Consider the following 21,632-nt stretch of genomic DNA (forward strand, 5'->3'; position numbering starts at 1 on the left):
CATGTTTTCATTTCACGATTACTTTTTAACTGTATGAGTACCAACAATAGACTGACTTTAATTTCCCAGGCATGACTACATTAATAAAAACACCATAATATCTATTACAATAAAGCATATTAACAAGTGACTTGAACAAGATAATGTAAGAATGTAGGGCCTGTATATACAAAATAAAGGAGAAAAAAGCATTATATAACTTACTGTAAGTTTCCAACTGTTTAAAGAATTAATAAAATACTAGTATCAAAAAAATATATATAAATAATAAAAAATATTATACTTTAGACATATAATTTGTCATTATATATAAGGCAGTGCAAGTGGTGCTGTGGCTTAGTTGGTTAAAGTGCCTGTCTAGTAAACAGGAGATCCTGAGTTCATATCTCAGCAGTACCTTTGTTTGATACCTTTTTATCACACCAGTATGTAGTTTTTTGTTGATGCATAACAAAATAAGATGTGTAAAACATTTATCTGCTTTCACTTTGGCACATTTGGTCACCAATGTAAAAAAGTTTAAAGATGCCATCCATGTCAGAAGACGACAAACAACAAAACTTCACCCTATTTCAACATAAGTTAATTTGTAGAAATATGCCTATGTTAAGGTAAATAGATGAATTTTTACAAAATAGCCTTCATCATATTGGGTAAACTGCAAAATTAATTTAGAGTACATTTAAAAGAGAATAAAACAGAAAGTGTTAAAATGTCTGTAAAAAAGTAAGTTTCCCAAGGTACAGTAATTTGAGAGTCAGTTTAGTCATCATAGCTAGAGAATCATTGACATTTAACCCATATTTATTTCCATAACATCCTTAAAATTGTGTTAGGAAAACACTTCTTGATGAAAAGCTAAACTTCTCTTGAAAAAGCATCAATAAAGAATGCTAACCATAATTCTGACTTTTTAAAACAGAGTTCTTAATTTTACTACATGTTTTTGTTTTCTGAATATCAAAAATTAATTGACATTTATTCCCATGTAGCATTACTTACAGAGAAATCAATAAAAGTGCTAAAAAAAATTAGAAAATTATTTTGACAAGATATTTTAAGAATGAAGGTGCTGTAAATCATGAATGAAAAGAGAGAACACAACTTTCTATTTATACTCTAAATTTCCACCGGTTTGAAAAATTGATGAAGCAATAGTTATAAGAATATCAAAAATTGTTACCAAATAGCATATCTTAGATATATCATTTTTCTTTGTGAAGCTTTAGGGCATAATGTGGTGCTGTGGCTTAGTTGGTTAAAGCGCCTGTCTAGTAAACAGGAGATCCTGAGTTCAAATCTCAGCAGCGCCTTTCATTTATTTTCATCAACTCAGAACATAGTTTGTTGATAATTCATCACAAAAAGACATGTGAATGCTTCAGCAGCATTTACCCTTTCTCACATGTTCAGTAATATGTACCACATTTCTAGATACAGTCCAAATCAGAAAACACAAAGAAAGGCAATATTCCCCTTTTTTAATATCAGTTATTTTGTAGAAGTAAATTGATGCCAAGGTAACTAGAAAAGAATTCCAGAAATTGACAATCATCATTTCTGAGCAATCTCCAGGAACAATATGGTGTCCAGTCAGAGGAAATGTTTAAACAAAAGTCAGTAACAATGTGAGTTTCTCAAGATAAATTGATAGACAATTTAGTCATCAGAGTTTGGGGAGCAATAGAAAATAATGGATTATTTGTTACTTAACATAAACAATATTGTGTTAGGAAAGCAATTGCAAAAATAAATCTTTCCATTTATTGAGCAAGCTTCCAGATAAAATGTTAACAATAATTCTATCATTGAGATCTCATGTTTTCATTTCACGATTACTTTTTAACTGTATGAGTACCAACAATAGACTGACTTTAATTTCCCAGGGATGACTACATTAATAAAAACACCATAATATCTATTACAATAAAGCATATTAACAAGTGACTTGAACAAGATAATGTAAGAATGTAGGGCCTGTATATACAAAATAAAGGAGAAAAAAGCATTATATAACTTACTGTAAGTTTCCAACTGTTTAAAGAATTAATAAAATACTAGTATCAAAAAAATATATATAAATAATAAAAAATATTATACTTTAGACATATAATTTGTCATTATATATAAGGCAGTGCAAGTGGTGCTGTGGCTTAGTTGGTTAAAGTGCCTGTCTAGTAAACAGGAGATCCTGAGTTCATATCTCAGCAGTACCTTTGTTTGATACCTTTTTATCACACCAGTATGTAGTTTTTTGTTGATGCATAACAAAATAAGATGTGTAAAACATTTATCTGCTTTCACTTTGGCACATTTGGTCACCAATGTAAAAAAGTTTAAAGATGCCATCCATGTCAGAAGACGACAAACAACAAAACTTCACCCTATTTCAACATAAGTTAATTTGTAGAAATATGCCTATGTTAAGGTAAATAGATGAATTTTTACAAAATAGCCTTCATCATATTGGGTAAACTGCAAAATTAATTTAGAGTACATTTAAAAGAGAATAAAACAGAAAGTGTTAAAATGTCTGTAAAAAAGTAAGTTTCCCAAGGTACAGTAATTTGAGAGTCAGTTTAGTCATCATAGCTAGAGAATCATTGACATTTAACCCATATTTATTTCCATAACATCCTTAAAATTGTGTTAGGAAAACACTTCTTGATGAAAAGCTAAACTTCTCTTGAAAAAGCATCAATAAAGAATGCTAACCATAATTCTGACTTTTTAAAACAGAGTTCTTAATTTTACTACATGTTTTTGTTTTCTGAATATCAAAAATTAATTGACATTTATTCCCATGTAGCATTACTTACAGAGAAATCAATAAAAGTGCTAAAAAAATATTAGAAAATTACTTTGACAAGATATTTTAAGAATGAAGGTGCTGTAAATCATGAATGAAAAGAGAGAACACAACTTTCTATTTATACTCTAAATTTCCACCGGTTTGAAAAATTGATGAAGCAATAGTTATAAGAATATCAAAAATTGTTACCAAATAGCATATCTTAGATATATCATTTTTCTTTGTGAAGCTTTAGGGCATCATGTGGTGCTGTGGCTTAGTTGGTTAAAGCGCCTGTCTAGTAAACAGGAGATCCTGAGTTCAAATCTCAGCAGCGCCTTTCATTTATTTTCATCAACTCAGAACATAGTTTGTTGATAATTCATCACAAAAAGACATGTGAATGCTTCAGCAGCCTTTACCCTTTCTCACATGTTCAGTAATATGTACCACATTTCTAGATACAGTCCAAATCAGAAAACACAAAAAAAGGCAATATTCCCCTTTTTTAATATCAGTTATTTTGTAGAAGTAAATTGATGCCAAGGTAACTAGAAAAGAATTCCAGAAATTGCCAATCATCATTTCTGAGCAATCTCCAGGAACAATATGGTGTCCAGTCAGAGGAAATGTTTAAACAAAAGTCAGTAACAATATGAGTTTCTCAAGATAAATTGATAGACAATTTAGTCATCAGAGTTTGGGGAGCAATAGAAAATAATGGATTATTTGTTACTTAACATAAACAATATTGTGTTAGGAAAGCAATTGCAAAAATAAATCTTTCCATTAATTGAGCAAGCTTCCAGATAAAATGTTAACAATAATTCTATCATTGAGATCTCATGTTTTCATTTCACGATTACTTTTTAACTGTATGAGTACCAACAATAGACTGACTTTAATTTCCCAGGCATGACTACATTAATAAAAACACCATAATATCTATTACAATAAAGCATATTAACAAGTGACTTGAACAAGATAATGTAAGAATGTAGGGCCTGTATATACAAAATAAAGGAGAAAAAAGCATTATATAACTTACTGTAAGTTTCCAACTGTTTAAAGAATTAATAAAATACTAGTATCAAAAAAATATATATAAATAATAAAAAATATTATACTTTAGACATATAATTTGTCATTATATATAAGGCAGTGCAAGTGGTGCTGTGGCTTAGTTGGTTAAAGTGCCTGTCTAGTAAACAGGAGATCCTGAGTTCATATCTCAGCAGTACCTTTGTTTGATACCTTTTTATCACACCAGTATGTAGTTTTTTGTTGATGCATAACAAAATAAGATGTGTAAAACATTTATCTGCTTTCACTTTGGCACATTTGGTCACCAATGTAAAAAAGTTTAAAGATGCCATCCATGTCAGAAGACGACAAACAACAAAACTTCACCCTATTTCAACATAAGTTAATTTGTAGAAATATGCCTATGTTAAGGTAAATAGATGAATTTTTACAAAATAGCCTTCATCATATTGGGTAAACTGCAAAATTAATTTAGAGTACATTTAAAAGAGAATAAAACAGAAAGTGTTAAAATGTCTGTAAAAAAGTAAGTTTCCCAAGGTACAGTAATTTGAGAGTCAGTTTAGTCATCATAGCTAGAGAATCATTGACATTTAACCCATATTTATTTCCATAACATCCTTAAAATTGTGTTAGGAAAACACTTCTTGATGAAAAGCTAAACTTCTCTTGAAAAAGCATCAATAAAGAATGCTAACCATAATTCTGACTTTTTAAAACAGAGTTCTTAATTTTACTACATGTTTTTGTTTTCTGAATATCAAAAATTAATTTACATTTATTCCCATGTAGCATTACTTACAGAGAAATCAATAAAAGTGCTAAAAAAAAATTAGAAAATTACTTTGACAAGATATTTTAAGAATGAAGGTGCTGTAAATCATGAATGAAAAGAGAGAACACAACTTTCTATTTATACTCTAAATTTCCACCGGTTTGAAAAATTGATGAAGCAATAGTTATAAGAATATCAAAAATTGTTACCAAATAGCATATCTTAGATATATCATTTTTCTTTGTGAAGCTTTAGGGCATAATGTGGTGCTGTGGCTTAGTTGGTTAAAGCGCCTGTCTAGTAAACAGGAGATCCTGAGTTCAAATCTCAGCAGCGCCTTTCATTTATTTTCATCAACTCAGAACATAGTTTGTTGATAATTCATCACAAAAAGACATGTGAATGCTTCAGCAGCCTTTACCCTTTCTCACATGTTCAGTAATATGTACCACATTTCTAGATACAGTCCAAATCAGAAAACACAAAGAAAGGCAATATTCCCCTTTTTTAATATCAGTTATTTTGTAGAAGTAAATTGATGCCAAGGTAACTAGAAAAGAATTCCAGAAATTGCCAATCATCATTTCTGAGCAATCTCCAGGAACAATATGGTGTCCAGTCAGAGGAAATGTTTAAACAAAAGTCAGTAACAATATGAGTTTCTCAAGATAAATTGATAGACAATTTAGTCATCAGAGTTTGGGGAGCAATAGAAAATAATGGATTATTTGTTACTTAACATAAACAATATTGTGTTAGGAAAGCAATTGCAAAAATAAATCTTTCCATTAATTGAGCAAGCTTCCAGATAAAATGTTAACAATAATTCTATCATTGAGATCTCATGTTTTCATTTCACGATTACTTTTTAACTGTATGAGTACCAACAATAGACTGACTTTAATTTCCCAGGCATGACTACATTAATAAAAACACCATAATATCTATTACAATAAAGCATATTAACAAGTGACTTGAACAAGATAATGTAAGAATGTAGGGCCTGTATATACAAAATAAAGGAGAAAAAAGCATTATATAACTTACTGTAAGTTTCCAACTGTTTAAAGAATTAATAAAATACTAGTATCAAAAAAATATATATAAATAATAAAAAATATTATACTTTAGACATATAATTTGTCATTATATATAAGGCAGTGCAAGTGGTGCTGTGGCTTAGTTGGTTAAAGTGCCTGTCTAGTAAACAGGAGATCCTGAGTTCATATCTCAGCAGTACCTTTGTTTGATACCTTTTTATCACACCAGTATGTAGTTTTTTGTTGATGCATAACAAAATAAGATGTGTAAAACATTTATCTGCTTTCACTTTGGCACATTTGGTCACCAATGTAAAAAAGTTTAAAGATGCCATCCATGTCAGAAGACGACAAACAACAAAACTTCACCCTATTTCAACATAAGTTAATTTGTAGAAATATGCCTATGTTAAGGTAAATAGATGAATTTTTACAAAATAGCCTTCATCATATTGGGTAAACTGCAAAATTAATTTAGAGTACATTTAAAAGAGAATAAAACAGAAAGTGTTAAAATGTCTGTAAAAAAGTAAGTTTCCCAAGGTACAGTAATTTGAGAGTCAGTTTAGTCATCATAGCTAGAGAATCATTGACATTTAACCCATATTTATTTCCATAACATCCTTAAAATTGTGTTAGGAAAACACTTCTTGATGAAAAGCTAAACTTCTCTTGAAAAAGCATCAATAAAGAATGCTAACCATAATTCTGACTTTTTAAAACAGAGTTCTTAATTTTACTACATGTTTTTGTTTTCTGAATATCAAAAATTAATTGACATTTATTCCCATGTAGCATTACTTACAGAGAAATCAATAAAAGTGCTAAAAAAAAATTAGAAAATTATTTTGACAAGATATTTTAAGAATGAAGGTGCTGTAAATCATGAATGAAAAGAGAGAACACAACTTTCTATTTATACTCTAAATTTCCACCGGTTTGAAAAATTGATGAAGCAATAGTTATAAGAATATCAAAAATTGTTACCAAATAGCATATCTTAGATATATCATTTTTCTTTGTGAAGCTTTAGGGCATAATGTGGTGCTGTGGCTTAGTTGGTTAAAGCGCCTGTCTAGTAAACAGGAGATCCTGAGTTCAAATCTCAGCAGCGCCTTTCATTTATTTTCATCAACTCAGAACATAGTTTGTTGATAATTCATCACAAAAAGACATGTGAATGCTTCAGCAGCCTTTACCCTTTCTCACATGTTCAGTAATATGTACCACATTTCTAGATACAGTCCAAATCAGAAAACACAAAGAAAGGCAATATTCCCCTTTTTTAATATCAGTTATTTTGTAGAAGTAAATTGATGCCAAGGTAACTAGAAAAGAATTCCAGAAATTGCCAATCATCATTTCTGAGCAATCTCCAGGAACAATATGGTGTCCAGTCAGAGGAAATGTTTAAACAAAAGTCAGTAACAATGTGAGTTTCTCAAGATAAATTGATAGACAATTTAGTCATCAGAGTTTGGGGAGCAATAGAAAATAATGGATTATTTGTTACTTAACATAAACAATATTGTGTTAGGAAAGCAATTGCAAAAATAAATCTTTCCATTTATTGAGCAAGCTTCCAGATAAAATGTTAACAATAATTCTATCATTGAGATCTCATGTTTTCATTTCACGATTACTTTTTAACTGTATGAGTACCAACAATAGACTGACTTTAATTTCCCAGGGATGACTACATTAATAAAAACACCATAATATCTATTACAATAAAGCATATTAACAAGTGACTTGAACAAGATAATGTAAGAATGTAGGGCCTGTATATACAAAATAAAGGAGAAAAAAGCATTATATAACTTACTGTAAGTTTCCAACTGTTTAAAGAATTAATAAAATACTAGTATCAAAAAAATATATATAAATAATAAAAAATATTATACTTTAGACATATAATTTGTCATTATATATAAGGCAGTGCAAGTGGTGCTGTGGCTTAGTTGGTTAAAGTGCCTGTCTAGTAAACAGGAGATCCTGAGTTCATATCTCAGCAGTACCTTTGTTTGATACCTTTTTATCACACCAGTATGTAGTTTTTTGTTGATGCATAACAAAATAAGATGTGTAAAACATTTATCTGCTTTCACTTTGGCACATTTGGTCACCAATGTAAAAAAGTTTAAAGATGCCATCCATGTCAGAAGACGACAAACAACAAAACTTCACCCTATTTCAACATAAGTTAATTTGTAGAAATATGCCTATGTTAAGGTAAATAGATGAATTTTTACAAAATAGCCTTCATCATATTGGGTAAACTGCAAAATTAATTTAGAGTACATTTAAAAGAGAATAAAACAGAAAGTGTTAAAATGTCTGTAAAAAAGTAAGTTTCCCAAGGTACAGTAATTTGAGAGTCAGTTTAGTCATCATAGCTAGAGAATCATTGACATTTAACCCATATTTATTTCCATAACATCCTTAAAATTGTGTTAGGAAAACACTTCTTGATGAAAAGCTAAACTTCTCTTGAAAAAGCATCAATAAAGAATGCTAACCATAATTCTGACTTTTTAAAACAGAGTTCTTAATTTTACTACATGTTTTTGTTTTCTGAATATCAAAAATTAATTGACATTTATTCCCATGTAGCATTACTTACAGAGAAATCAATAAAAGTGCTAAAAAAAAATTAGAAAATTACTTTGACAAGATATTTTAAGAATGAAGGTGCTGTAAATCATGAATGAAAAGAGAGAACACAACTTTCTATTTATACTCTAAATTTCCACCGGTTTGAAAAATTGATGAAGCAATAGTTATAAGAATATCAAAAATTGTTACCAAATAGCATATCTTAGATATATCATTTTTCTTTGTGAAGCTTTAGGGCATCATGTGGTGCTGTGGCTTAGTTGGTTAAAGCGCCTGTCTAGTAAACAGGAGATCCTGAGTTCAAATCTCAGCAGCGCCTTTCATTTATTTTCATCAACTCAGAACATAGTTTGTTGATAATTCATCACAAAAAGACATGTGAATGCTTCAGCAGCCTTTACCCTTTCTCACATGTTCAGTAATATGTACCACATTTCTAGATACAGTCCAAATCAGAAAACACAAAAAAAGGCAATATTCCCCTTTTTTAATATCAGTTATTTTGTAGAAGTAAATTGATGCCAAGGTAACTAGAAAAGAATTCCAGAAATTGCCAATCATCATTTCTGAGCAATCTCCAGGAACAATATGGTGTCCAGTCAGAGGAAATGTTTAAACAAAAGTCAGTAACAATATGAGTTTCTCAAGATAAATTGATAGACAATTTAGTCATCAGAGTTTGGGGAGCAATAGAAAATAATGGATTATTTGTTACTTAACATAAACAATATTGTGTTAGGAAAGCAATTGCAAAAATAAATCTTTCCATTAATTGAGCAAGCTTCCAGATAAAATGTTAACAATAATTCTATCATTGAGATCTCATGTTTTCATTTCACGATTACTTTTTAACTGTATGAGTACCAACAATAGACTGACTTTAATTTCCCAGGCATGACTACATTAATAAAAACACCATAATATCTATTACAATAAAGCATATTAACAAGTGACTTGAACAAGATAATGTAAGACTGTAGGGCCTGTATATACAAAATAAAGGAGAAAAAAGCATTATATAACTTACTGTAAGTTTCCAACTGTTTAAAGAATTAATAAAATACTAGTATCAAAAAAATATATATAAATAATAAAAAATATTATACTTTAGACATATAATTTGTCATTATATATAAGGCAGTGCAAGTGGTGCTGTGGCTTAGTTGGTTAAAGTGCCTGTCTAGTAAACAGGAGATCCTGAGTTCATATCTCAGCAGTACCTTTGTTTGATACCTTTTTATCACACCAGTATGTAGTTTTTTGTTGATGCATAACAAAATAAGATGTGTAAAACATTTATCTGCTTTCACTTTGGCACATTTGGTCACCAATGTAAAAAAGTTTAAAGATGCCATCCATGTCAGAAGACGACAAACAACAAAACTTCACCCTATTTCAACATAAGTTAATTTGTAGAAATATGCCTATGTTAAGGTAAATAGATGAATTTTTACAAAATAGCCTTCATCATATTGGGTAAACTGCAAAATTAATTTAGAGTACATTTAAAAGAGAATAAAACAGAAAGTGTTAAAATGTCTGTAAAAAAGTAAGTTTCCCAAGGTACAGTAATTTGAGAGTCAGTTTAGTCATCATAGCTAGAGAATCATTGACATTTAACCCATATTTATTTCCATAACATCCTTAAAATTGTGTTAGGAAAACACTTCTTGATGAAAAGCTAAACTTCTCTTGAAAAAGCATCAATAAAGAATGCTAACCATAATTCTGACTTTTTAAAACAGAGTTCTTAATTTTACTACATGTTTTTGTTTTCTGAATATCAAAAATTAATTGACATTTATTCCCATGTAGCATTACTTACAGAGAAATCAATAAAAGTGCTAAAAAAAATTAGAAAATTACTTTGACAAGATATTTTAAGAATGAAGGTGCTGTAAATCATGAATGAAAAGAGAGAACACAACTTTCTATTTATACTCTAAATTTCCACCGGTTTGAAAAATTGATGAAGCAATAGTTATAAGAATATCAAAAATTGTTACCAAATAGCATATCTTAGATATATCATTTTTCTTTGTGAAGCTTTAGGGCATCATGTGGTGCTGTGGCTTAGTTGGTTAAAGCGCCTGTCTAGTAAACAGGAGATCCTGAGTTCAAATCTCAGCAGCGCCTTTCATTTATTTTCATCAACTCAGAACATAGTTTGTTGATAATTCATCACAAAAAGACATGTGAATGCTTCAGCAGCCTTTACCCTTTCTCACATGTTCAGTAATATGTACCACATTTCTAGATACAGTCCAAATCAGAAAACACAAAAAAAGGCAATATTCCCCTTTTTTAATATCAGTTATTTTGTAGAAGTAAATTGATGCCAAGGTAACTAGAAAAGAATTCCAGAAATTGCCAATCATCATTTCTGAGCAATCTCCAGGAACAATATGGTGTCCAGTCAGAGGAAATGTTTAAACAAAAGTCAGTAACAATATGAGTTTCTCAAGATAAATTGATAGACAATTTAGTCATCAGAGTTTGGGGAGCAATAGAAAATAATGGATTATTTGTTACTTAACATAAACAATATTGTGTTAGGAAAGCAATTGCAAAAATAAATCTTTCCATTAATTGAGCAAGCTTCCAGATAAAATGTTAACAATAATTCTATCATTGAGATCTCATGTTTTCATTTCACGATTACTTTTTAACTGTATGAGTACCAACAATAGACTGACTTTAATTTCCCAGGCATGACTACATTAATAAAAACACCATAATATCTATTACAATAAAGCATATTAACAAGTGACTTGAACAAGATAATGTAAGAATGTAGGGCCTGTATATACAAAATAAAGGAGAAAAAAGCATTATATAACTTACTGTAAGTTTCCAACTGTTTAAAGAATTAATAAAATACTAGTATCAAAAAAATATATATAAATAATAAAAAATATTATACTTCAGACATATAATTTGTCATTATATATAAGGCAGTGCAAGTGGTGCTGTGGCTTAGTTGGTTAAAGTGCCTGTCTAGTAAACAGGAGATCCTGAGTTCATATCTCAGCAGTACCTTTGTTTGATACCTTTTTATCACACCAGTATGTAGTTTTTTGTTGATGCATAACAAAATAAGATGTGTAAAACATTTATCTGCTTTCACTTTGGCACATTTGGTCACCAATGTAAAAAAGTTTAAAGATGCCATCCATGTCAGAAGACGACAAACAACAAAACTTCACCCTATTTCAACATAAGTTAATTTGTAGAAATATGCCTATGTTAAGGTAAATAGATGAATTTTTACAAAATAGCCTTCATCATATTGGGTAAACTGCAAAATTAATTTAGAGTACATTTAAAAGAGAATAAAACAGAAAGTGTTAAAATGTCTGTAAAAAAGTAAGTTTCCCAAGGTACAGTAATTTGAGAGTCAGTTTAGTCATCATAGCTAGAGAATCATTGACATTTAACCCATATTTATTTCCATAACATCCTTAAAATTGTGTTAGGAAAACACTTCTTGATGAAAAGCTAAACTTCTCTTGAAAAAGCATCAATAAAGAATGCTAACCATAATTCTGACTTTTTAAAACAGAGTTCTTAATTTTACTACATGTTTTTGTTTTCTGAATATCAAAAATTAATTGACATTTATTCCCATGTAGCATTACTTACAGAGAAATCAATAAAAGTGCTAAAAAAAATTAGAAAATTATTTTGACAAGATATTTTAAGAATGAAGGTGCTGTAAATCATGAATGAAAAGAGAGAACACAACTTTCTATTTATACTCTAAATTTCCACCGGTTTGAAAAATTGATGAAGCAATAGTTATAAGAATATCAAAAATTGTTACCAAATAGCATATCTTAGATATATCATTTTTCTTTGTGAAGCTTTAGGGCATCATGTGGTGCTGTGGCTTAGTTGGTTAAAGCGCCTGTCTAGTAAACAGGAGATCCTGAGTTCAAATCTCAGCAGCGCCTTTCATTTATTTTCATCAACTCAGAACATAGTTTGTTGATAATTCATCACAAAAAGACATGTGAATGCTTCAGCAGCCTTTACCCTTTCTCACATGTTCAGTAATATGTACCACATTTCTAGATACAGTCCAAATCAGAAAACACAAAAAAAGGCAATATTCCCCTTTTTTAATATCAGTTATTTTGTAGAAGTAAATTGATGCCAAGGTAACTAGAAAAGAATTCCAGAAATTGCCAATCATCATTTCTGAGCAATCTCCAGGAACAATATGGTGTCCAGTCAGAGGAAATGTTTAAACAAAAGTCAGTAACAATATGAGTTTCTCAAGATAAATTGATAGACAATTTAGTCATCAGAGTTTGGGGAGCAATAGAAAATAATGGATTATTTGTTACTTAACATAAACAATATTGTGTTAGGAAAGCAATTGCAAAAATAAATCTTTCCATTAATTGAGCAAGCTTCCAGATAAAATGTTAACAATAATTCTATCATTGAGATCTCATGTTTTCATTTCACGATTACTTTTTAACTGTATGAGTACCAACAATAGACTGACTTTAATTTCCCAGGCATGACTACATTAATAAAAACACCATAATATCTATTACAATAAAGCATATTAACAAGTGACTTGAACAAGATAATGTAAGAATGTAGGGCCTGTATATACAAAATAAAGGAGAAAAAAGCATTATATAACTTACTGTAAGTTTCCAACTGTTTAAAGAATTAATAAAATACTAGTATCAAAAAAATATATATAAATAATAAAAAATATTATACTTCAGACATATAATTTGTCATTATATATAAGGCAGTGCAAGTGGTGCTGTGGCTTAGTTGGTTAAAGTGCCTGTCTAGTAAACAGGAGATCCTGAGTTCATATCTCAGCAGTACCTTTGTTTGATACCTTTTTATCACACCAGTATGTAGTTTTTTGTTGATGCATAACAAAATAAGATGTGTAAAACATTTATCTGCTTTCACTTTGGCACATTTGGTCACCAATGTAAAAAAGTTTAAAGATGCCATCCATGTCAGAAGACGACAAACAACAAAACTTCACCCTATTTCAACATAAGTTAATTTGTAGAAATATGCCTATGTTAAGGTAAATAGATGAATTTTTACAAAATAGCCTTCATCATATTGGGTAAACTGCAAAATTAATTTAGAGTACATTTAAAAGAGAATAAAACAGAAAGTGTTAAAATGTCTGTAAAAAAGTAAGTTTCCCAAGGTACAGTAATTTGAGAGTCAGTTTAGTCATCATAGCTAGAGAATCATTGACATTTAACCCATATTTATTTCCATAACATCCTTAAAATTGTGTTAGGAAAACACTTCTTGATGAAAAGCTAAACTTCTCTTGAAAAAGCATCAATAAAGAATGCTAACCATAATTCTGACTTTTTAAAACAGAGTTCTTAATTTTACTACATGTTTTTGTTTTCTGAATATCAAAAATTAATTGACATTTATTCCCATGTAGCATTACTTACAGAGAAATCAATAAAAGTGCTAAAAAAAATTAGAAAATTATTTTGACAAGATATTTTAAGAATGAAGGTGCTGTAAATCATGAATGAAAAGAGAGAACACAACTTTCTATTTATACTCTAAATTTCCACCGGTTTGAAAAATTGATGAAGCAATAGTTATAAGAATATCAAAAATTGTTACCAAATAGCATATCTTAGATATATCATTTTTCTTTGTGAAGCTTTAGGGCATAATGTGGTGCTGTGGCTTAGTTGGTTAAAGCGCCTGTCTAGTAAACAGGAGATCCTGAGTTCAAATCTCAGCAGCGCCTTTCATTTATTTTCATCAACTCAGAACATAGTTTGTTGATAATTCATCACAAAAAGACATGTGAATGCTTCAGCAGCCTTTACCCTTTCTCACATGTTCAGTAATATGTGCCACATTTCTAGATACAGTCCAAATCAGAAAACACAAAGAAAGGCAATATTCCCCTTTTTTAATATCAGTTATTTTGTAGAAGTAAATTGATGCCAAGGTAACTAGAAAAGAATTCCAGAAATTGCCAATCATCATTTCTGAGCAATCTCCAGGAACAATATGGTGTCCAGTCAGAGGAAATGTTTAAACAAAAGTCAGTAACAATGTGAGTTTCTCAAGATAAATTGATAGACAATTTAGTCATCAGAGTTTGGGGAGCAATAGAAAATAATGGATTATTTGTTACTTAACATAAACAATATTGTGTTAGGAAAGCAATTGCAAAAATAAATCTTTCCATTTATTGAGCAAGCTTCCAGATAAAATGTTAACAATAATTCTATCATTGAGATCTCATGTTTTCATTTCACGATTACTTTTTAACTGTATGAGTACCAACAATAGACTGACTTTAATTTCCCAGGGATGACTACATTAATAAAAACACCATAATATCTATTACAATAAAGCATATTAACAAGTGACTTGAACAAGATAATGTAAGAATGTAGGGCCTGTATATACAAAATAAAGGAGAAAAAAGCATTATATAACTTACTGTAAGTTTCCAACTGTTTAAAGAATTAATAAAATACTAGTATCAAAAAAATATATATAAATAATAAAAAATATTATACTTTAGACATATAATTTGTCATTATATATAAGGCAGTGCAAGTGGTGCTGTGGCTTAGTTGGTTAAAGTGCCTGTCTAGTAAACAGGAGATCCTGAGTTCATATCTCAGCAGTACCTTTGTTTGATACCTTTTTATCACACCAGTATGTAGTTTTTTGTTGATGCATAACAAAATAAGATGTGTAAAACATTTATCTGCTTTCACTTTGGCACATTTGGTCACCAATGTAAAAAAGTTTAAAGATGCCATCCATGTCAGAAGACGACAAACAACAAAACTTCACCCTATTTCAACATAAGTTAATTTGTAGAAATATGCCTATGTTAAGGTAAATAGATGAATTTTTACAAAATAGCCTTCATCATATTGGGTAAACTGCAAAATTAATTTAGAGTACATTTAAAAGAGAATAAAACAGAAAGTGTTAAAATGTCTGTAAAAAAGTAAGTTTCCCAAGGTACAGTAATTTGAGAGTCAGTTTAGTCATCATAGCTAGAGAATCATTGACATTTAACCCATATTTATTTCCATAACATCCTTAAAATTGTGTTAGGAAAACACTTCTTGATGAAAAGCTAAACTTCTCTTGAAAAAGCATCAATAAAGAATGCTAACCATAATTCTGACTTTTTAAAACAGAGTTCTTAATTTTACTACATGTTTTTGTTTTCTGAATATCAAAAATTAATTGACATTTATTCCCATGTAGCATTACTTACAGAGAAATCAATAAAAGTGCTAAAAAAAATTAGAAAATTATTTTGACAAGATATTTTAAGAATGAAGGTGCTGTAAATCATGAATGAAAAGAGAGAACACAACTTTCTATTTATACTCTAAATTTCCACCGGTTTGAAAAATTGATGAAGCAATAGTTATAAGAATATCAAAAATTGTTACCAAATAGCATATCTTAGATATATCATTTTTCTTTGTGAAGCTTTAGGGCATAATGTGGTGCTGTGGCTTAGTTGGTTAAAGCGCCTGTCTAGTAAACAGGAGATCCTGAGTTCAAATCTCAGCAGCGCCTTTCATTTATTTTCATCAACTCAGAACATAGTTTGTTGATAATTCATCACAAAAAGACATGTGAATGCTTCAGCAGCCTTTACCCTTTCTCACATGTTCAGTAATATGTACCACATTTCTAGATACAGTCCAAATCAGAAAACACAAAAAAAGGCAATATTCCCCTTTTTTAATATCAGTTATTTTGTAGAAGTAAATTGATGCCAAGGTAACTAGAAAAGAATTCCAGAAATTGCCAATCATCATTTCTGAGCAATCTCCAGGAACAATATGGTGTCCAGTCAGAGGAAATGTTTAAACAAAAGTCAGTAACAATATGAGTTTCTCAAGATAAATTGATAGACAATTTAGTCATCAGAGTTTGGGGAGCAATAGAAAATAATGGATTATTTGTTACTTAACATAAACAATATTGTGTTAGGAAAGCAATTGCAAAAATAAATCTTTCCATTAATTGAGCAAGCTTCCAGATAAAATGTTAACAATAATTCTATCATTGAGATCTCATGTTTTCATTTCACGATTACTTTTTAACTGTATGAGTACCAACAATAGACTGACTTTAATTTCCCAGGCATGACTACATTAATAAAAACACCATAATATCTATTACAATAAAGCATATTAACAAGTGACTTGAACAAGATAATGTAAGAATGTAGGGCCTGTATATACAAAATAAAGGAGAAAAAAGCATTATATAACTTACTGTAAGTTTCCAACTGTTTAAAGAATTAATAAAATACTAGTATCAAAAAAATATATATAAATAATAAAAAATATTATACTTTAGACATATAATTTGTCATTATATATAAGGCAGTGCAAGTGGTGCTGTGGCTTAGTTGGTTAAAGTGCCTGTCTAGTAAACAGGAGATCCTGAGTTCATATCTCAGCAGTACCTTTGTTTGATACCTTTTTATCACACCAGTATGTAGTTTTTTGTTGATGCATAACAAAATAAGATGTGTAAAACATTTATCTGCTTTCACTTTGGCACATTTGGTCACCAATGTAAAAAAGTTTAAAGATGCCATCCATGTCAGAAGACGACAAACAACAAAACTTCACCCTATTTCAACATAAGTTAATTTGTAGAAATATGCCTATGTTAAGGTAAATAGATGAATTTTTACAAAATAGCCTTCATCATATTGGGTAAACTGCAAAATTAATTTAGAGTACATTTAAAAGAGAATAAAACAGAAAGTGTTAAAATGTCTGTAAAAAAGTAAGTTTCCCAAGGTACAGTAATTTGAGAGTCAGTTTAGTCATCATAGCTAGAGAATCATTGACATTTAACCCATATTTATTTCCATAACATCCTTAAAATTGTGTTAGGAAAACACTTCTTGATGAAAAGCTAAACTTCTCTTGAAAAAGCATCAATAAAGAATGCTAACCATAATTCTGACTTTTTAAAACAGAGTTCTTAATTTTACTACATGTTTTTGTTTTCTGAATATCAAAAATTAATTGACATTTATTCCCATGTAGCATTACTTACAGAGAAATCAATAAAAGTGCTAAGAAAAATTAGAAAATTATTTTGACAAGATATTTTAAGAATGAAGGTGCTGTAAATCATGAATGAAAAGAGAGAACACAACTTTCTATTTATACTCTAAATTTCCACCGGTTTGAAAAATTGATGAAGCAATAGTTATAAGAATATCAAAAATTGTTACCAAATAGCATATCTTAGATATATCATTTTTCTTTGTGAAGCTTTAGGGCATAATGTGGTGCTGTGGCTTAGTTGGTTAAAGCGCCTGTCTAGTAAACAGGAGATCCTGAGTTCAAATCTCAGCAGCGCCTTTCATTTATTTTCATCAACTCAGAACATAGTTTGTTGATAATTCATCACAAAAAGACATGTGAATGCTTCAGCAGCCTTTACCCTTTCTCACATGTTCAGTAATATGTACCACATTTCTAGATACAGTCCAAATCAGAAAACACAAAGAAAGGCAATATTCCCCTTTTTTAATATCAGTTATTTTGTAGAAGTAAATTGATGCCAAGGTAACTAGAAAAGAATTCCAGAAATTGCAAATCATCATTTCTGAGCAATCTCCAGGAACAATATGGTGTCCAGTCAGAGGAAATGTTTAAACAAAAGTCAGTAACAATGTGAGTTTCTCAAGATAAATTGATAGACAATTTAGTCATCAGAGTTTGGGGAGCAATAGAAAATAATGGATTATTTGTTACTTAACATAAACAATATTGTGTTAGGAAAGCAATTGCAAAAATAAATCTTTCCATTTATTGAGCAAGCTTCCAGATAAAATGTTAACAATAATTCTATCATTGAGATCTCATGTTTTCATTTCACGATTACTTTTTAACTGTATGAGTACCAACAATAGACTGACTTTAATTTCCCAGGGATGACTACATTAATAAAAACACCATAATATCTATTACAATAAAGCATATTAACAAGTGACTTGAACAAGATAATGTAAGAATGTAGGGCCTGTATATACAAAATAAAGGAGAAAAAAGCATTATATAACTTACTGTAAGTTTCCAACTGTTTAAAGAATTAATAAAATACTAGTATCAAAAAAATATATATAAATAATAAAAAATATTATACTTTAGACATATAATTTGTCATTATATATAAGGCAGTGCAAGTGGTGCTGTGGCTTAGTTGGTTAAAGTGCCTGTCTAGTAAACAGGAGATCCTGAGTTCATATCTCAGCAGTACCTTTGTTTGATACCTTTTTATCACACCAGTATGTAGTTTTTTGTTGATGCATAACAAAATAAGATGTGTAAAACATTTATCTGCTTTCACTTTGGCACATTTGGTCACCAATGTAAAAAAGTTTAAAGATGCCATCCATGTCAGAAGACGACAAACAACAAAACTTCACCCTATTTCAACATAAGTTAATTTGTAGAAATATGCCTATGTTAAGGTAAATAGATGAATTTTTACAAAATAGCCTTCATCATATTGGGTAAACTGCAAAATTAATTTAGAGTACATTTAAAAGAGAATAAAACAGAAAGTGTTAAAATGTCTGTAAAAAAGTAAGTTTCCCAAGGTACAGTAATTTGAGAGTCAGTTTAGTCATCATAGCTAGAGAATCATTGACATTTAACCCATATTTATTTCCATAACATCCTTAAAATTGTGTTAGGAAAACACTTCTTGATGAAAAGCTAAACTTCTCTTGAAAAAGCATCAATAAAGAATGCTAACCATAATTCTGACTTTTTAAAACAGAGTTCTTAATTTTACTACATGTTTTTGTTTTCTGAATATCAAAAATTAATTGACATTTATTCCCATGTAGCATTACTTACAGAGAAATCAATAAAAGTGCTAAAAAAAATTTAGAAAATTACTTTGACAAGATATTTTAAGAATGAAGGTGCTGTAAATCATGAATGAAAAGAGAGAACACAACTTTCTATTTATACTCTAAATTTCCACCGGTTTGAAAAATTGATGAAGCAATAGTTATAAGAATATCAAAAATTGTTACCAAATAGCATATCTTAGATATATCATTTTTCTTTGTGAAGCTTTAGGGCATCATGTGGTGCTGTGGCTTAGTTGGTTAAAGCGCCTGTCTAGTAAACAGGAGATCCTGAGTTCAAATCTCAGCAGCGCCTTTCATTTATTTTCATCAACTCAGAACATAGTTTGTTGATAATTCATCACAAAAAGACATGTGAATGCTTCAGCAGCCTTTACCCTTTCTCACATGTTCAGTAATATGTACCACATTTCTAGATACAGTCCAAATCAGAAAACACAAAAAAAGGCAATATTCCCCTTTTTTAATATCAGTTATTTTGTAGAAGTAAATTGATGCCAAGGTAACTAGAAAAGAATTCCAGAAATTGCCAATCATCATTTCTGAGCAATCTCCAGGAACAATATGGTGTCCAGTCAGAGGAAATGTTTAAACAAAAGTCAGTAACAATATGAGTTTCTCAAGATAAATTGATAGACAATTTAGTCATCAGAGTTTGGGGAGCAATAGAAAATAATGGATTATTTGTTACTTAACATAAACAATATTGTGTTAGGAAAGCAATTGCAAAAATAAATCTTTCCATTAATTGAGCAAGCTTCCAGATAAAATGTTAACAATAATTCTATCATTGAGATCTCATGTTTTCATTTCACGATTACTTTTTAACTGTATGAGTACCAACAAGAGACTGACTTTAATTTCCCAGGCATGACTACATTAATAAAAACACCATAATATCTATTACAATAAAGCATATTAACAAGTGACTTGAACAAGATAATGTAAGAATGTAGGGCCTGTATATACAAAATAACGGAGAAAAAAGCATTATATAACTTACTGTAAGTTTCCAACTGTTTAAAGAATTAATAAAATACTAGTATCAAAAAAATATATATAAATAATAAAAAATATTATACTTTAGACATATAATTTGTCATTATATATAAGGCAGTGCAAGTGGTGCTGTGGCTTAGTTGGTTAAAGTGCCTGTCTAGTAAACAGGAGATCCTGAGTTCATAACTCAGCAGTACCTTTGTTTGATACCTTTTTATCACACCAGTATGTAGTTTTTTGTTGATGCATAACAAAATAAGATGTGTAAAACATTTATCTGCTTTCACTTTGGCACATTTGGTCACCAATGTAAAAAAGTTTAAAGATGCCATCCATGTCAGAAGACGACAAACAACAAAACTTCACCCTATTTCAACATAAGTTAATTTGTAGAAATATGCCTATGTTAAGGTAAATAGATGAATTTTTACAAAATAGCCTTCATCATATTGGGTAAACTGCAAAATTAATTTAGAGTACATTTAAAAGAGAATAAAACAGAAAGTGTTAAAATGTCTGTAAAAAAGTAAGTTTCCCAAGGTACAGTAATTTGAGAGTCAGTTTAGTCATCATAGCTAGAGAATCATTGACATTTAACCCATATTTATTTCCATAACATCCTTAAAATTGTGTTAGGAAAACACTTCTTGATGAAAAGCTAAACTTCTCTTGAAAAAGCATCAATAAAGAATGCTAACCATAATTCTGACTTTTTAAAACAGAGTTCTTAATTTTACTACATGTTTTTGTTTTCTGAATATCAAAAATTAATTTACATTTATTCCCATGTAGCATTACTTACAGAGAAATCAATAAAAGTGCTAAAAAAAAATTAGAAAATTACTTTGACAAGATATTTTAAGAATGAAGGTGCTGTAAATCATGAATGAAAAGAGAGAACACAACTTTCTATTTATACTCTAAATTTCCACCGGTTTGAAAAATTGATGAAGCAATAGTTATAAGAATATCAAAAATTGTTACCAAATAGCATATCTTAGATATATCATTTTTCTTTGTGAAGCTTTAGGGCATAATGTGGTGCTGTGGCTTAGTTGGTTAAAGCGCCTGTCTAGTAAACAGGAGATCCTGAGTTCAAATCTCAGCAGCGCCTTTCATTTATTTTCATCAACTCAGAACATAGTTTGTTGATAATTCATCACAAAAAGACATGTGAATGCTTCAGCAGCCTTTACCCTTTCTCACATGTTCAGTAATATGTACCACATTTCTAGATACAGTCCAAATCAGAAAACACAAAGAAAGGCAATATTCCCCTTTTTTAATATCAGTTATTTTGTAGAAGTAAATTGATGCCAAGGTAACTAGAAAAGAATTCCAGAAATTGCCAATCATCATTTCTGAGCAATCTCCAGGAACAATATGGTGTCCAGTCAGAGGAAATGTTTAAACAAAAGTCAGTAACAATGTGAGTTTCTC

The 21,632-nt window shown here is 29.8% G+C and overlaps 24 non-coding genes across 24 annotated transcripts; all 24 read left to right on the forward strand.

Moving 5' to 3' along the window:
- The first annotated feature begins 325 nt into the window (after positions 1–325).
- TRNAT-AGU (transfer RNA threonine (anticodon AGU)) lies at positions 326–399 on the forward strand. Its single transcript has one exon. It is a non-coding gene; the product is annotated as a tRNA-Thr (tRNA).
- An 840-nt stretch (positions 400–1,239) lies between these two features.
- Positions 1,240–1,313, forward strand: TRNAT-AGU (transfer RNA threonine (anticodon AGU)). Its single transcript has one exon. It is a non-coding gene; the product is annotated as a tRNA-Thr (tRNA).
- Positions 1,314–2,142: 829 nt separating this feature from the next.
- On the forward strand, positions 2,143–2,216 carry TRNAT-AGU (transfer RNA threonine (anticodon AGU)). Its single transcript has one exon. It is a non-coding gene; the product is annotated as a tRNA-Thr (tRNA).
- An 841-nt stretch (positions 2,217–3,057) lies between these two features.
- TRNAT-AGU (transfer RNA threonine (anticodon AGU)) lies at positions 3,058–3,131 on the forward strand. Its single transcript has one exon. It is a non-coding gene; the product is annotated as a tRNA-Thr (tRNA).
- An 829-nt stretch (positions 3,132–3,960) lies between these two features.
- On the forward strand, positions 3,961–4,034 carry TRNAT-AGU (transfer RNA threonine (anticodon AGU)). Its single transcript has one exon. It is a non-coding gene; the product is annotated as a tRNA-Thr (tRNA).
- An 841-nt stretch (positions 4,035–4,875) lies between these two features.
- Positions 4,876–4,949, forward strand: TRNAT-AGU (transfer RNA threonine (anticodon AGU)). The gene has a single exon. It is a non-coding gene; the product is annotated as a tRNA-Thr (tRNA).
- An 829-nt stretch (positions 4,950–5,778) lies between these two features.
- Positions 5,779–5,852, forward strand: TRNAT-AGU (transfer RNA threonine (anticodon AGU)). Its single transcript has one exon. It is a non-coding gene; the product is annotated as a tRNA-Thr (tRNA).
- An 841-nt stretch (positions 5,853–6,693) lies between these two features.
- On the forward strand, positions 6,694–6,767 carry TRNAT-AGU (transfer RNA threonine (anticodon AGU)). Its single transcript has one exon. It is a non-coding gene; the product is annotated as a tRNA-Thr (tRNA).
- An 829-nt stretch (positions 6,768–7,596) lies between these two features.
- On the forward strand, positions 7,597–7,670 carry TRNAT-AGU (transfer RNA threonine (anticodon AGU)). The gene has a single exon. It is a non-coding gene; the product is annotated as a tRNA-Thr (tRNA).
- Positions 7,671–8,511: 841 nt separating this feature from the next.
- Positions 8,512–8,585, forward strand: TRNAT-AGU (transfer RNA threonine (anticodon AGU)). The gene has a single exon. It is a non-coding gene; the product is annotated as a tRNA-Thr (tRNA).
- Positions 8,586–9,414: 829 nt separating this feature from the next.
- Positions 9,415–9,488, forward strand: TRNAT-AGU (transfer RNA threonine (anticodon AGU)). The gene has a single exon. It is a non-coding gene; the product is annotated as a tRNA-Thr (tRNA).
- An 840-nt stretch (positions 9,489–10,328) lies between these two features.
- TRNAT-AGU (transfer RNA threonine (anticodon AGU)) lies at positions 10,329–10,402 on the forward strand. Its single transcript has one exon. It is a non-coding gene; the product is annotated as a tRNA-Thr (tRNA).
- Positions 10,403–11,231: 829 nt separating this feature from the next.
- Positions 11,232–11,305, forward strand: TRNAT-AGU (transfer RNA threonine (anticodon AGU)). Its single transcript has one exon. It is a non-coding gene; the product is annotated as a tRNA-Thr (tRNA).
- An 840-nt stretch (positions 11,306–12,145) lies between these two features.
- TRNAT-AGU (transfer RNA threonine (anticodon AGU)) lies at positions 12,146–12,219 on the forward strand. The gene has a single exon. It is a non-coding gene; the product is annotated as a tRNA-Thr (tRNA).
- Positions 12,220–13,048: 829 nt separating this feature from the next.
- On the forward strand, positions 13,049–13,122 carry TRNAT-AGU (transfer RNA threonine (anticodon AGU)). The gene has a single exon. It is a non-coding gene; the product is annotated as a tRNA-Thr (tRNA).
- Positions 13,123–13,962: 840 nt separating this feature from the next.
- On the forward strand, positions 13,963–14,036 carry TRNAT-AGU (transfer RNA threonine (anticodon AGU)). The gene has a single exon. It is a non-coding gene; the product is annotated as a tRNA-Thr (tRNA).
- An 829-nt stretch (positions 14,037–14,865) lies between these two features.
- On the forward strand, positions 14,866–14,939 carry TRNAT-AGU (transfer RNA threonine (anticodon AGU)). The gene has a single exon. It is a non-coding gene; the product is annotated as a tRNA-Thr (tRNA).
- An 840-nt stretch (positions 14,940–15,779) lies between these two features.
- On the forward strand, positions 15,780–15,853 carry TRNAT-AGU (transfer RNA threonine (anticodon AGU)). Its single transcript has one exon. It is a non-coding gene; the product is annotated as a tRNA-Thr (tRNA).
- Positions 15,854–16,682: 829 nt separating this feature from the next.
- On the forward strand, positions 16,683–16,756 carry TRNAT-AGU (transfer RNA threonine (anticodon AGU)). Its single transcript has one exon. It is a non-coding gene; the product is annotated as a tRNA-Thr (tRNA).
- An 840-nt stretch (positions 16,757–17,596) lies between these two features.
- TRNAT-AGU (transfer RNA threonine (anticodon AGU)) lies at positions 17,597–17,670 on the forward strand. Its single transcript has one exon. It is a non-coding gene; the product is annotated as a tRNA-Thr (tRNA).
- An 829-nt stretch (positions 17,671–18,499) lies between these two features.
- On the forward strand, positions 18,500–18,573 carry TRNAT-AGU (transfer RNA threonine (anticodon AGU)). Its single transcript has one exon. It is a non-coding gene; the product is annotated as a tRNA-Thr (tRNA).
- An 841-nt stretch (positions 18,574–19,414) lies between these two features.
- On the forward strand, positions 19,415–19,488 carry TRNAT-AGU (transfer RNA threonine (anticodon AGU)). Its single transcript has one exon. It is a non-coding gene; the product is annotated as a tRNA-Thr (tRNA).
- Positions 19,489–20,317: 829 nt separating this feature from the next.
- On the forward strand, positions 20,318–20,391 carry TRNAT-AGU (transfer RNA threonine (anticodon AGU)). Its single transcript has one exon. It is a non-coding gene; the product is annotated as a tRNA-Thr (tRNA).
- Positions 20,392–21,232: 841 nt separating this feature from the next.
- Positions 21,233–21,306, forward strand: TRNAT-AGU (transfer RNA threonine (anticodon AGU)). The gene has a single exon. It is a non-coding gene; the product is annotated as a tRNA-Thr (tRNA).
- Positions 21,307–21,632: the final 326 nt, after the last annotated feature.

The sequence above is a fragment of the Pseudophryne corroboree genome, chromosome 11, assembly GCF_028390025.1.
Source record: "Pseudophryne corroboree isolate aPseCor3 chromosome 11, aPseCor3.hap2, whole genome shotgun sequence".
Classification (NCBI taxonomy): domain Eukaryota; kingdom Metazoa; phylum Chordata; class Amphibia; order Anura; family Myobatrachidae; genus Pseudophryne; species Pseudophryne corroboree.